We start from the raw sequence: 14,356 nt of genomic DNA on the forward strand, positions 1-14,356 counted from the left end.
ACCTCATTGGGTGTGAAATGTTTGTTTTCCCATTAACTACAGTGCTTACGCACTTTTCACACAAACACTTGCACAATTTCCTCAGCAGCGTCTGTGAAATGTCTACAGATGGCCCAAAGAAACACCTGCAAATTGCATAACATCAATGGATTCGTAGAGAGATTCGTCACAGAGTTTGAAAAGGCCGACGGGGAAACGTCACCGCATTTCGAATGCGAAATTCATGGCAGCAAGTCAGGCGAGCCACACCCTCTCCCCCCAAATAAAAGTCCAACAACCCCTCAGGCTAGTCTGCGCGCCCCAACCTCAAGCTGACTGAGCTGACTGGTATAGCCAGCTCATGAATACATTTGAACTCGTTAACTTTAACACACCATCCCCCACATTTGTGGGGGTAGTTTGCGCTTCGCTTCCTGCCAGTGGCGTGTCTTATTTCTATTGCGAATCTACACTCAGAAAAATACATTTTCTGTACCTTTGAAAGTGGTTCTAAAACTGAAGATTCGAAATTTATGCATAGTTTGAATTCAGAAATGTCACAGCACCAATTTCGATTTTGGAAACACTAGTTTCTTAGAAGACCGATAAAAAAACGAATAAAAAAAAGAATATTTAGTTTTAAAAAATAAAATTATTTTCGGTTTTTTTTTTAATAATTCCCAACTAAATTTTCACTGGAATTTTTTAATAAACATATAAACAAGACAATGATTAAGAACTTTTACTCTGCAGCAAATGTTTTCTGATTTCAATGAACAAGTTCCAATTTCGAGTGCAATTTTTATACTATATTATAAACGAAATACCTATATTTAGGAAAAAACTTTCTCCCTTGTTGATTTGTATTTAGTTGCATTTTCAAGTCGATTTTCTAAAGTTCCCAAATTCCATAAAAGGAAGCCGTCTTAAAAAAATGCGCAATACTTTTAGTTGTATTTTATTTCTAAATTTTAGGGTGATGTCGGATTTTTGAGAGTGTAGAACTTCCTGAACCACGCCACTGCCTTAACTTTGCACGTGCACATTCAAAGCGAACTTCATCATCAAGAGGAATTTGGTTTGTCTGCGTGCCGCACATTTTCGCTTGTGGGGACTGTCTGACATTTATTAGAATTCTTTTTTCCCCGCTTTCACTCTCACACCCTCGTCTCCTCTCCTCTTCCTTGTGGGGGGCTTTTACGTGTATGACTCTTACTTTGGGAGGGGGGTGGTGAGGAGGGCTGTAATAAATTTGCTTGGAAAGCTTTTAGCCAGGGCCTTGGCATCGTTGCTACAGCCTTGGCAAGTACTTCGTTTCGGTTTGTTGATTCTCAGTTCGGTTGCCATTAAAGTTGGTTTGTCGTCTCGGTTTCGTTTGTTAGCTTAGTCAACAGAAGTTTTGGGTAGGGTTGTGGGTGTTGGATGTCTGTCTGTGGTGGATTTTCCAGCCTTAAAGCCATTTGTTAGGCATTGAAATGAGAGCCCTATATATTGACATTTGTATGTTTTAGCCTAAAGGAATATAGGAAATCTAATGGAATATGAAGTGCAGAAGTAGAGTAGAAAAGTAAACTTACTATAATCCTTTGCTAATAAATAATTATTAATTGCTTTGTAAAAATATATCCAACACGTAAAACGATTAAATAGGCGAACAAGGACGAGGGGTGTTAATAACACTTCATATACTTATATACTTGTGTGTATGTATAACGCATATATTAAGTCGTACCTTTGGTACCTCGTACACGTTACAGACATTGACATGCACATTTCGTACCCAAATCGAGTGTACAGGCATACCTTTCTGAATAAATAATAGTAACTGAGAAATACTAAAACCATACAAACTACTATAGAACTATAAAAAAATCGATTTGACTAGATTCTCCGATTCTTCAAAAGTGAGCCAAAAACTATTCACATCCATTCCAACAAAATTGAGTAAAATAGAATAAAATAGTTTTTATTATCTTGGATAGAAATCTGTATGTTTTCAAATTTTTTTATTTTTCGTCGATTTTAAATTGTTAACCCCTTTATCTAAGCTCTTTTTTCTCCGACTCTGGTCGGTCCCATTGCAATTAAAAAGCAAACCGAACAAGATAAACAAACTCTCTTATTTATGTACATATGTACATACTTATTATGGGGCCCCCACATTATATTTGTTCAGCAATTTCGTTTCTAGTAGGTACATAGACAAATTAAAATTTGTGATTACTATTTGTACAATGCGTAAACAAACTTCGTCAACATCAGCCCGAAAAAGTTGACATTTGTTTGAGCGCATAAGCAAATAACATAGCGATGTCGCTATAGCCTATAGAGGGGCCTTCACCGGCTGGTCATCATCGTGGCTGAACACTTGTTATTCCAATTTAATTAAGTTAATTGCGCAGATTTCGTGTCATTGGGCGATTTACCATGAACACAGTTGGTCGCTGAGCACTCGAGGGTTGGTGGTGTGAGTGAGTGTGAGAGTGTGTGAGAGTGTGTGAGAGGTCGGGGTAATCGATTGATGGCATTGGCACCTCTATAATGCCCACTCATGCACTCGGTCACGCACATACTTTATGAACATTTGCACTATTGTTTTTTTTTTTTTTGAATACCCTTTACCTGAAGGGTGGAATTGGTATGACTAGAAATTCGTGAGGTATGTAACAGGCAGCAGGCGACAAGTCCTTCTGATCTTCGGTGTGTTTGCTCATGCATCCGTCTGTATGAACATCAAGATCATTTAAACCATTAGAGCTAGGTACCTTAAATTTAGCAAATGAACTTGTGTTAACTTTAGGCAGATAAAGTTTATTGCACACTGTATAAAGTTTCATTATTTTATATAGTTGTCATAGGATTTGTGATAAAAAAAAAACCTCTCAGTAGCAAAAACTTGTTCATAAAAAACGTTATCAAAGTTAGACCAACATCGTTTTTTATAATGCACTACAGTATTCCGAATTTTTATTAAAATCGCTGCACATATAGCTGCCATTGGAACGATCGGTGCAAAAATCAATCAATTGAATTTATTCATCAAGATATCGAATTCTAATGTGATGCCTAATTGTGTTTAGGTTGAATTATTGTATTATTTAATTAGTGTCAATTTTCTTAAAATTCTTTATATAGGGACGCGTACAGTGTGTACAAAAGTCGGTTGCACACGATTCTCAATTATTTTTTGTTTCAACCCCCTGTTGCTACAACAACTACAATGTCTATATTGGAGGCAACGTAAAAATGTGGACAGACTTGCGTGCGAATTATTGGCAAATGTTCTGAAAAACGTACTGTTCTGTAACAGAAACAACAGAATGAAATTCTTTATTCACACATTTGTTTTGTAATTTCGTAATTTCCGCATTTCAACAACTTTCAGGCAATGTGCATTGGTACTTCGAATATGTACTTATTGGCGTGTCTTTGCAAATATTTGCCATTTAAATGAGAAATCTGTGCGGATTTGCGTTCGACGACAGTTGGTCGATGATGATGGTCGCCGGCAGCTGCGTCCGAGTGCCAGCGACGACGGCAATTATGATATGGGGCTGGTCTAAAAACAAAACAAAAAACAAAGCAATGCAATGGCTTTTTAATAGAGCTGCCTGCCTGCCAGCCTGGCTGTCTGCAATTGCAAATCTCACTTTATGACTTAATCAAAGCAGCTGTGCGTATTACGAACGCCGCGCTAATGGCACGCATGGGGTTTGCCGATTCCCCCCTCTCGAGTGTCGTGTGGGTGCAACTTGTGGCCGTTGTGGCACCACAAAAAGCGTAACATTCGTCTGACCAACAAGAGCGCAAATATTGGGGGTTGTTTCTATTTCTGGAGTGCTTTGCGAAGGATGTAAGGGATGGGGCCGGTTTGAGTCGAAAGTCAGACATAAATGCGTTACGCGCTATCAATCTTGATTAGACGTGATTTTTGCTTTTAAGCAAGCACAAAACATAAAAATTAACAATGCGCAAAGCCGGAAGGAAGCAAAGAGTCGGGGCTTGTCCTCTTCGAATGATAACAAAAGATGCGCACGTGTCTGTGACAAGAAGAGGGCGCTATCAAGTGATAGTTAGGGGAGATGTTCGTATGAATAGAGTGCTGAATACTCGTACGCGAGTATGAAAATAGATTGGGGTCAGAAGCCAGTTGGCTTTTAAGCAAATTGCTAGCATGCAGTTTCCGAGATTTTAGAAACAAATTATTGTAATGCACGGTTTTGTGCGCAAACGGGACTACGATTACTAATAGTGGCCCATCTTTACTTTATCTTTAAAAGCTATAGCTGCTAAAATACTATTTTAGTTTACGAGTTTTCAGAATTTTTGTAAATTACTTTACATCCATTTAATGAAATTGGTCGTGAATAGGGACATACATATGTATTTGAGCTGAAGGATCCGAAAGAACCAAACCGATTAAGTAGACGGTGCAGTTTTTTTTGAACTCTTGAAAATTAGAAAGTCGGAATTTTAAAAGCAGAAAGAAAGGGTTATTGTGAGAGGAAAAAACATTCCCATAACAAACAAAAGGAGTCATGGAAATTTCGAAGAGTCCATCTTTATATGATAAAACAAGAGAGAACGCTACAGTCGAGCAAGCCCGACAGTGTAATACCCTGTACCCAGGAAAACTTCCGTCACTGAGTTATATGTGCCCATAGCAGCAGCAAAAAGAGGAAGAAGAAGAGCGAACTTGTTGCTGCAGTTTGTGGGGGTTGTACTGGCGAGAATTTGTTTCGCTAATAACTTTTCTTAGAATTGACCGAATTGAATTTGAAATGTGGACGCTATTGACGAAATTCTGCAGCGGGGGAAGGGGGGGAAAATTAAAAAAAAAAAATAAACTCGTCCTTACTCGGACCTAGGAGAATCTGGATGCCAACTTTGGTTATTCTAGCTTTTATAGTTTCTGAGATCCTCGCGTTCATCCAGACGGACGGACAGACGGACAGACGGACGGACATGTCTAGATCGATTTCTCTCGTCATGCTGATCAAGAATATATATACTTTATGGGGTCGGAGATGCTTCCTTCTGTATGTTACATACTTTGCACAAACCTAATATACACTTTTTACCCTACGTACGGTATAAAAACAAGATTATCTAGGGATATCAATTTTATCGTCTGTCTGTAAGAATCCAAGCAAACAGTACACATATATTCAATTTTCGAAATTAAATTTTTGCAAAATTAAGTTTAAAATGAATATTTCTAAGTATATATAAACTAAATCAATCATGTGCTATGTTTTTTCACTTTTTTATTTAACGATATCATATAGTTTTCGAACTTCGTTTTAATGAAATTTTTGAAAAATTAAGCTTAAAATTAATATTTCTAAATATATATAAACTAAATCAATCATGCGCTATGTTTTTTCACTTTTTTATTTAACGATATCATATAGTTTTCAAACTTCGTTTTAATGAAAGTTTTGAAAAATTAAGCTTAAAATTAATATTTCTAAATCAATCATGTGCTATGTTTTTTCACTTTTTTATTTAACGATATCATATCGTTTTCAAACTCCGTTTTAATGGCAGCTACAGTTACATAGCCTCAATGTCTTATATGTTTAAAATTGTAGTTCATCGACTGTAAAAATGCAAACAAATTTTGAAATGAAAACATAAAAATGTCGAATTGTAACAATTTTCTCATTATTTTGCACCGTTTTGTGGCAATTTCAATAAACAATAAATCCCTACCGTGCGGCCAAAACAAGACAAAATATACGAAACGAGCTGAGCGCTCCAAAGCTGGCGGCCAAACTTGGCCAAAAGTGCGATCAGTTCGATGGTGGGGAGTGGTGGGGGTCTGTACAAATTTATGGCAATTTTCACATGAATTGAATGGAAAACCAAGGCGCAGGCGCCTGCGTACAAGCGCGACAACAAGCGCCAATAACAATAACAACAACAACAGCAACAAACAACAACAACAACAAAGTCTGTGCCACAAAGTCTGTGAGTGCAACACAGAGAGCAGAGGCCCGTTTCGTCGCACTCGCTGTCGTCGTTGTTATCAACAAGAAGGCAGCCTCGGCACCGGGGCGTATGAGTGACGCGACTGGCTGTTGGGCAGCGAACATAATCGTAAACAAATAAAATTATTGCTGCCGATCATGCACACAAATTTATGCACAACAACAATCTCTTCCATGAATATGTGGCAGCAGCCAACTTAGTTGCCCGTCGCCCGTCGTTCATTCATTTTGCACTAATTTTCTAAGCAAACTTTGGGACGGCTGCTGCCGCTGCTACATTGAGGTGTTGCCCCTAGCTGTTTGTATGTGTGTGTGTTCCCGTGTGTTTGGTGTGTTGTGCCACAACAGCGTGAAAAACATGAAGGCAAAAACTCGGCATGGCAACCAGTCGCACACACAGCGGGAAATGAAATTTTCGCGTGCTCAAAAGTTGACCAAAAAGTTGGCCCAAGTCGAGGCTGTTGTGTGTGTCTCTATGATTGTGACTGGGGCATAATACCGGTAGTCAGTCAGCGTCACTATCTAGTCGCACTACCAGGTGCGCGTGCAACTATGTAGATGATGTTGCTTAGCTACCGTGGTGTAAAAGTGATTGGGAGCAGATGTCAAATCGAAATGTATTTATAAAAGGCAAATTTATTGTTAGGTTATACTTGCCCTTTTGTACTCTTCAGATTTCTAAGCTTCAAACTCTGACTCTGGAAAACGAGATCAAATAATTAGATTATAATTAATTAATTATAGAAAAAACCCAAAAATACAGCTGAAAATATTTTCATTTTTTATTGCTTGAATTCAGGCTCTGGAAAATTCTGCTCACGATTGGGGTAAAATCTTATTATTTTTATTTATAGTTTTTAGGATAGTTGCTCATAGAAAACAACGGGTTTTCAGTTGTAGACCCAACAGGGATCGACGAACCTTAAAGCGAGTGAGCAGCACGCTAGACACGCTAGACTTAGTTTTTTTGGTTTTTAAAGGGGTTTATTTTATTTCATCAGACTGGTTAAAATGGTGTTAAAGTCAATTCCAAAATGTAAGACACTACTACTATTGAGGTTGTTTGTGAAATGTAAAAAATTTTTTGAAGTTGAAGCCATAATCTTCCATTAAATGGAAATCGGACATAATTTTTTGTATTATTTGAATGTTATTCTATTTGGACCCTTGGTCCATTTAATTAGATGATTTGCGAAATCAGCTTGTTTTAAACGTTTGGAACATATGAAGCACGTGGTCATATCGTTGTCGCTATCAAGCTGTTGTTCATCGATTGAGGTATCCAAATCGAAAACTGCAGGGGATTTTAACTCGGCCTCATCTATTAAGGGACGTTCATCAGCGCCATAATGCATCGGTTCCCCCTCTATTGTGCATTCCTGACGGCCACAAATGTCAGTGTTATTGGGTTGATCAGAAACGCTCACTTCAACAGGACCTTTTGACTCATCGTCATCCGGCATTATGTCGGGTCTGTTCATTGCGTTGCGCTTCAAAGCTGGCTGCTCATCCTCGCTGTCGGAAATGCAAATTGTGGGCACTGCCACACCAGTATCGCAAGTTTCCCGGTGCCTGGATTGATCGTCCACGGCTTGGCGATGACGTTTGTGAGTGCTGCCTTCAGTTCCTTGCTCCTCATCGCTATTGTCTCTGAATTGCTTGTTGTTAGTAGCATGGTTCGGATTGTCACTTTCTATTTTTTTGTTGGACAGCGCCTCCAAATGATGGCCAGAGTCTTCTTCAATAGTGATTTCGAGGCATTCGAACTCTTTATTGGGCTGCCCGGTAAGTGGCATTAGCTTTGAGGGTTCGTATATCTTGACGAAAATGCCACCGCACTCTGTTTGGTGATGGGACCACCATTGGTCGCTGGGTCCTGGCGACCGATTCGAAGTGCGTCTTACCCAGCCCTTGAAGGGTTTCTTGTATTGGCAGATGCCATTGCAGCGCCAAATATGAGTCTGGTGACAGTTTTCTTCATTATAGAACGGGTGATAGAACTGCGCAAACAAAGAGAGAAATAAAAAAGTCTGGATTCAATTATCGTTCCCAATTAAACATATGTAAATAGGAACGTCACCTTGCGTTTGAAAATAGGTGCCCCACCAATATTGCTAATATCGCTTTCACACTCTTCACTATCGCTTTTTTCGCCAAAGAAACTACGCAGCATCTTAGAGAAATATTTGTTTTCGCTCATTGCTTCGCAACACGAAAAATGAATTCAAATTCAATAAATTTACAGAATTTCACACTGTCTTCGGCAAATTTCAATTGATTTGTCTCGTGCATTCAAGAAGTGCATGTGTTTATTGTCTTAGTAGTGTTGATTAACGCTAAATTAATTGTGCCAGACAAGAAAGATGACAATTGGCGATTTCAAGCCAATATAATGTTGGCAGGCCTCGTTAATTAATCAATCTACTAATTAATTGACTTCGAAGTAGTTTTGCAACTAATTTTGGACAAAAATTGAATACAAATTAGAAATGATTTTCGAATAACAACGTTCAAGTTGTTAGCAAGATTTCTATTAGCGGAACTACGATACAATGTTTCTTATCAGTGAAAAATGCAGAACTATTAATTCAATGAAGTATATACTTAATTTCTAAACAACAAAATGGCTGGCAGACAAACGCTGGGCAAAATGGCAAAAAAAAGTTAAGCTACTGGTATTTAAATTGGGACTTCGGACTGCTATTTTTAGACCGTCAAAGGGATGTACTAAATTATCAAATTGTTTGTGACTAAGGCAAAGTTCTTGTACATTAAAATTGAATACAAAATATCTTTTGTTTTTATTTCTCCAAAGTTTCTCTATTTTTTTTTTAAAGAAAAACTAAATGTTCATATTATATAAAGGTCGTAGACGGTAGGGGCAATGGCCCCCTGTGCATTATTTAAAAGCTGCGTACGCCCTTGATAGTATAGTATATATTTTGAAAAGTTACGTGTGCATGTATAGCTAATTCATACAAATTGTGTATTTTTTAACTATTTCTCTATATCAGGAGCTAGTCTAGAGATAGTAACCTATTTGAGTGTGTAAATTGGAGCTGGATGGAATACAAAAATTTCTGTCATACATTTTGCAACACTGTGCGGTGTCAGAACTGTCCGCGTCTTTGGGCGTTTGTTAGCATTCGCCTCTGCAATTTTCGCTTAAATGTTGATGATCATTACTTTGTTGCCAGCAACATGTTGCCAAAGCGTTGCAACTCTTTATGTTTGTTGTTTTTTTCGGTTTTTGTTGTTGTTGTTTTTGGGTGTAGCTGTTGTCGGCTGTTTAGCTAGCCAGCTGGCAGTGGCGCTATGACTGTCCATGGCGCATGTGTGGCGGCTTTTGAAGACGTCGCTAATGAAGACTTAAGCATGACGTGTTGATAAAGATCGCAGCCAGGCAGCCATGCAGTCAGGCAGGCACAGCATGGTCATTGGTCAGTTGTTGGACTCTGCAGCTGCCGTCGAGGTGTATTAACAATGTTGTAAATTTTTTTGATGCTATGTATATGAATAATATTCGCATATATTTGGCAGATGCTTGAAAAGCCGACTTCTAGTGGGTTGTACATACTTATATGCTTATATTTTATATTTGTTTTGCCCACGGCTTGCCTGTCTGCGTGTGAAATGAACTGATAAATAGAAAAGGCATGTAAAAGTCGTCGGCCCATCATCATTAGAACAGTTGTTAGTCAGCCAGTCAGTTTGTTGTGTGTTACAAATTTCCCAAAGGAACAGGATACGCCCATCCCATACTGTGTGGCGGCTACACTCTACTCTACTCTACTCTACTTAAGGGGTTGCTTTTGGCACACCCTTCTTCGTATCAATGACCATCATCCGTCGTAGTCGTAGTCTTTCAGCCATTTGTTTGACTTGTTATTGTTGTTGTTAGCTTTTAGCATAATTAAACGACACATGCCACAAAATGCACTTCTATGGCTTAGCACGGCCCTCCCGCTTTCCACCAACGTCATCATCGTCATCGTCATCACCATCACCATTCGACACGGCATCCATATGTTCTATTAGCTAGCTGGCCTCGCACAAAAGTGTCAGTTGTATGGCTCCGTATGTTTGAAAAATTTGTAACGAACATAAGGTTTCATTTTTTTTTGGTTTTTTTTTTTTTTTTGGCTTGCTACACCCGTCCATCCAAACAACCATCTATCTATCTATCTCTAGAAATTAATGCAAATGAACGACTCTACTTGCCAGCTGATGGATTAGTTTCTATGAGCTGGCCAGCTGGCAAGCTGGCTAGTCTGTCTATTAGCCGGTCCGTCTGTCATGCTGTTGGCTTTCATTTCGTGGCTTTGACACTTTGGTTTTAACTAGTTTTATGTTGATTGATTGTCCACTGCCTGCAATGAAAATTTAATGTGTCTGCATGGCACGGCAGCATTTAATTAAAATAAGCAGACAAGAGCACAGGTGTGTGTTTGTGATTAAAACAGGGTGTTTCACTGAATTTCCCTGCTAAGCTCAGTCATACTTTGTCTTTATCTATAAATCTCTTTGGGGGATATAATACATAAGATTCAAGCTCAGAAATCACCTCCTTGAGTGGACATTTCTATGTTACATAAAACATGTTTAAATACGTATACAATCCTCCTTAAATGTCAATGGCACGTTTGCTATATCCTTGAACGATTATTAAATTTTAATTTGGATTGCAGTTCTTTGGATTAACATAGATGCAGAACAAATACAATGCTCTAAGAGCTTTTAAACTCAAAGTTTTTTGGCACAAAGGCAAAAACAAGAACATTTGTCAAGGGTGCAGTATTTGAAAATTAAACGCATTGCTGCCAACTCCTTTTAAAGAAGTTCGTTTGCTTTTTAATGTCTTATGTAGGAACGAATAAATAATAAAAACGATTAACGATAAACGAAAATGGCTGATTGGAATTTAATAATAAAACTGTGCTCCTGCAAAACTAGCAGGATTTGGATACGTCTACGAAATGAAGTCTTTGTAAGTTGCCGGTAAAGCTTTGTTTTGTTGTGATATAAATATTGATGATGGCTTTGGTGCTTTTCCTCGATTTTTATGAACTAGTTTTTAGATTTGACATATGTTGATTTTCACTCATTGAGTGCCCAGAAGCTTCCAATATCCTGTTGGTAGACTAGCCAGAGCATAGGAATATATTTAGAAAAATCTTGCTTGTTAGATTTCCAAAGAACCTTTTTATAAATTTAACTGAATTCTTCGATAAAGAGGGTGGCGCTTTTTGATTCTTTATAGGTATTACTAATTATTTACATAACTTAATTCTATTTTTTCGAAACTGTTGGTTTTCCACTTCTTTTTTTTTTAAGCAAAACCCTGCAGCTATGAGGTGTGTCTGTTTATGGTACTAAACTGAGCGCATGCTCTCTAAAAAGTTGAAATGAATCATAAATGGCATGCAAACAATGTTAACAAATGGAATGAGTGCATCATAAATGAATCACTTTGTTTGTTTGATGTGCATTTTGTGAGGGCCATATCAGATAAATCTCACACATATGCTACACCCTCTGAAAAAATTTGGTCAAATAGCTAACAGGAAAAAAAACCAAATCTCTGCAATTTTTCGCTCATAAAAATTAAAAATGGCAAACAGCCGCAAAATGCAAGGCGCGAAGAAAATAAAATAACAACAAACAAATAGAGGGGGAAAAAACAATTAAAATATTTGCAAGGCGTGTTACAACGCTGCTGATTTTTAATGATGTTTTATTGTCTGTTTCGACGCCGCACACACACACACACACATGCACATGCAACATCATCATCATGATGATCATGATGATAATGACTACGATAGTCTACTAAATAATTGAATGCAGCTGGTTGGCGTTTGTCGCATTAAATTTAGGTGTCTTGGCTGTGCTTTCTGGCTGGCGTCTGAGGTTCAGCCAACGACCGCGACAAGTGACTGAATGAATGACTGACTGACTGACTGACTGACTGACTGAATAACAGACTGACTGTCCGACTGTCTGCCTTGAGCGTGTGGTGAGCACTGCGATAATAAATGAAGCGATTGCAAGTGTAACAGAACAATGACAGCAACAATTGCAGCGTTTGGCATTTGCCAACAGCTCCAACAACAAAGACAGGCGCAGACAAAGGTCTATTAATAATTTTTGGTACAACACACGACGACGACGACGCAGACGCAGACGCTGAGGCAGAGGAAGACAACAACGATCGGCAGACGTTGTCAGGCGGCAGCGGTGGCAACTAACGATCGACAACTGCAACAGCAACAGCAACAACTGCCGCGGCAGCAACAACAACTGTCAGACAGTCAGGCCAGGCCAGGCCAGGCCGGCAATGTGTCTGCAATGCGTTGGCTTTTCCAAAAATAAAAGCCAAACTAATGAGCCGGCAACATGCAACAACATCAGCGACGCACGTGCAACAAAAAAGCATTCATACAAATAATTGATGGCTGCTTGCAATTGTTGCTGCCGTTGTTGTTGTGATTGCCAGCTGCTGATTGACAGCAAATGGCGACAAAAATCAAACTCTGATTGACAACTCAATTGCCTGTGTGTGCGTGTGTCTGTGTGTGCAACTTTAAAACTTTAATTGATTTCTTTTTTCACTTCTCTCAAAAAAATGTTTAAAAACATTTTACATTGTCTCTTGCCGCTAGTCTCCAGCAACTTGTTTCAATGATTTATTGCAACAAATGTTGCGTGGAAAACTTTCAAGTCCGAAATAGACAAACATGTCCGCATCTCTACCTCACGAGTTAATTTTCTATTGGAATTTTATGTTGCCGGGGCTCTAAAAACGCTCATTTGTCATAGCCAGCAGACGCTTTGGCGCTCGACCATCCACGGGCCAAATACAGGGGCAGGTATAGTCCGTACACGTGTCTATTTTGACTGTCAAAAATTGCTTTGCGGCTGTTCCCGTTGACATTTTATTATGTTTGACGCTGCTTGTTGCATGTTTTGGGGCTTGTGTTTTGGATTTGGCCTCCGCATCGGGCAGACAAATCGCTTAACAGCATGTGACCTCTAAATTGCAGTTGCTGCGAAATTGGGGAGATGGGAAGTGAAGGTTTCGAATTAAAAGATATACAAATATTTATTGATATATAAATATGAATACAGTTTTTGACGAGGAGTACAATATGTTTTGCATCTACGTCATAACATACTACTCATTACAAATCGTGAACAAATTTTGAAATGGATATTTTTTTAGCTTAACCTATGAGTTTTTTGTACACTGGTACCAGCTATTAATTTAAAAGATAATTCTGAGATGAGAGCTTCTACTTCATATTTATTCTTGTAGTATTCAATTCATATAGCTGATTCACATTCATTATTGATGTGCCTCTAATCTACAATTGCTTTAGATAGTAGAGAAATTGGATGAGCACGGGAATGATCAGATTCCTGATATTTTCAATGATCCAAAGGACATTTTTATTTATTTATTTATATTTTTTTTAAATGACGTTTCAATAATTGGTGACAATATTTTGTGGATGTTCGGGCACGTACGATTGAAATTCTTACAATTTATTGGCAAATGCAAAGCTACAATTCGGCTTATCATGTAATAGAAAAAGATTTGTTTACATGGGAATATTAGAAATACATACATACATAGAATATATTATTATTCTAGAAATTGAAAATTTTTCAAGAATACATTTATCTCTTGTTTTTAGCGTAAACCATTTCGAAATAAATGAACAAACTTATCTATTGTTTTAGTCGAAAATATAAGTATTATCGTATTGCAGTTTTTGAATCTAAAACGCATTACCGGTATTGTTTTTATCTCTTTTGTCTGCTTGATTCAACTGCATCTTACATAACTGTCGAACAGCAACCACAGCAACATCAACAGCAACAACAACGACTGACATCAATCTTAATATGCCCAGTCGGAGAAAAGTTCATTGCTCATCTGCTCTAATGCTTACTTTTCTGCTCATATTCTTACCTTTTCAGGTAAGTCATTCGCAGACCTTAAATGGCAAACAATTGCAACATTTGCCGCACACAACAACTGTTAGCTGCCAAAGGTGAGCAACAACAACAACAGACAGCATGCAACAGCATACCAATAAATTAACATAATTTCTGACAAAACGCTTGAACTGGAAAGCAATTTGAAAGCTGAGAATGGGTCACATCTACGGTTCAGTTCAGCTCACCTCGGCTCAGGTGAGGCTCTTCACTGTTTGCCTCTTGGCTACAATGTTGCCGGTTGCCGGTTGCAAGCTGCAATTGTTGGCAACAGCAGGCGGGCGCATATGCTGCGCAACTTTCTAAGTAGAGGATGCATGCTTCCCCCCATTATTGTTTGCACCCTACTTGCTGGCTTCAATGAATTACAAGTGCAACTGCAA

This window comes from Scaptodrosophila lebanonensis, unplaced genomic scaffold (assembly GCF_003285725.1).
Source record: "Scaptodrosophila lebanonensis strain 11010-0011.00,11010-0021.00 unplaced genomic scaffold, SlebRS2 tig00000043-arrow-pilon, whole genome shotgun sequence".
Classification (NCBI taxonomy): Eukaryota; Metazoa; Arthropoda; class Insecta; order Diptera; family Drosophilidae; genus Scaptodrosophila; species Scaptodrosophila lebanonensis.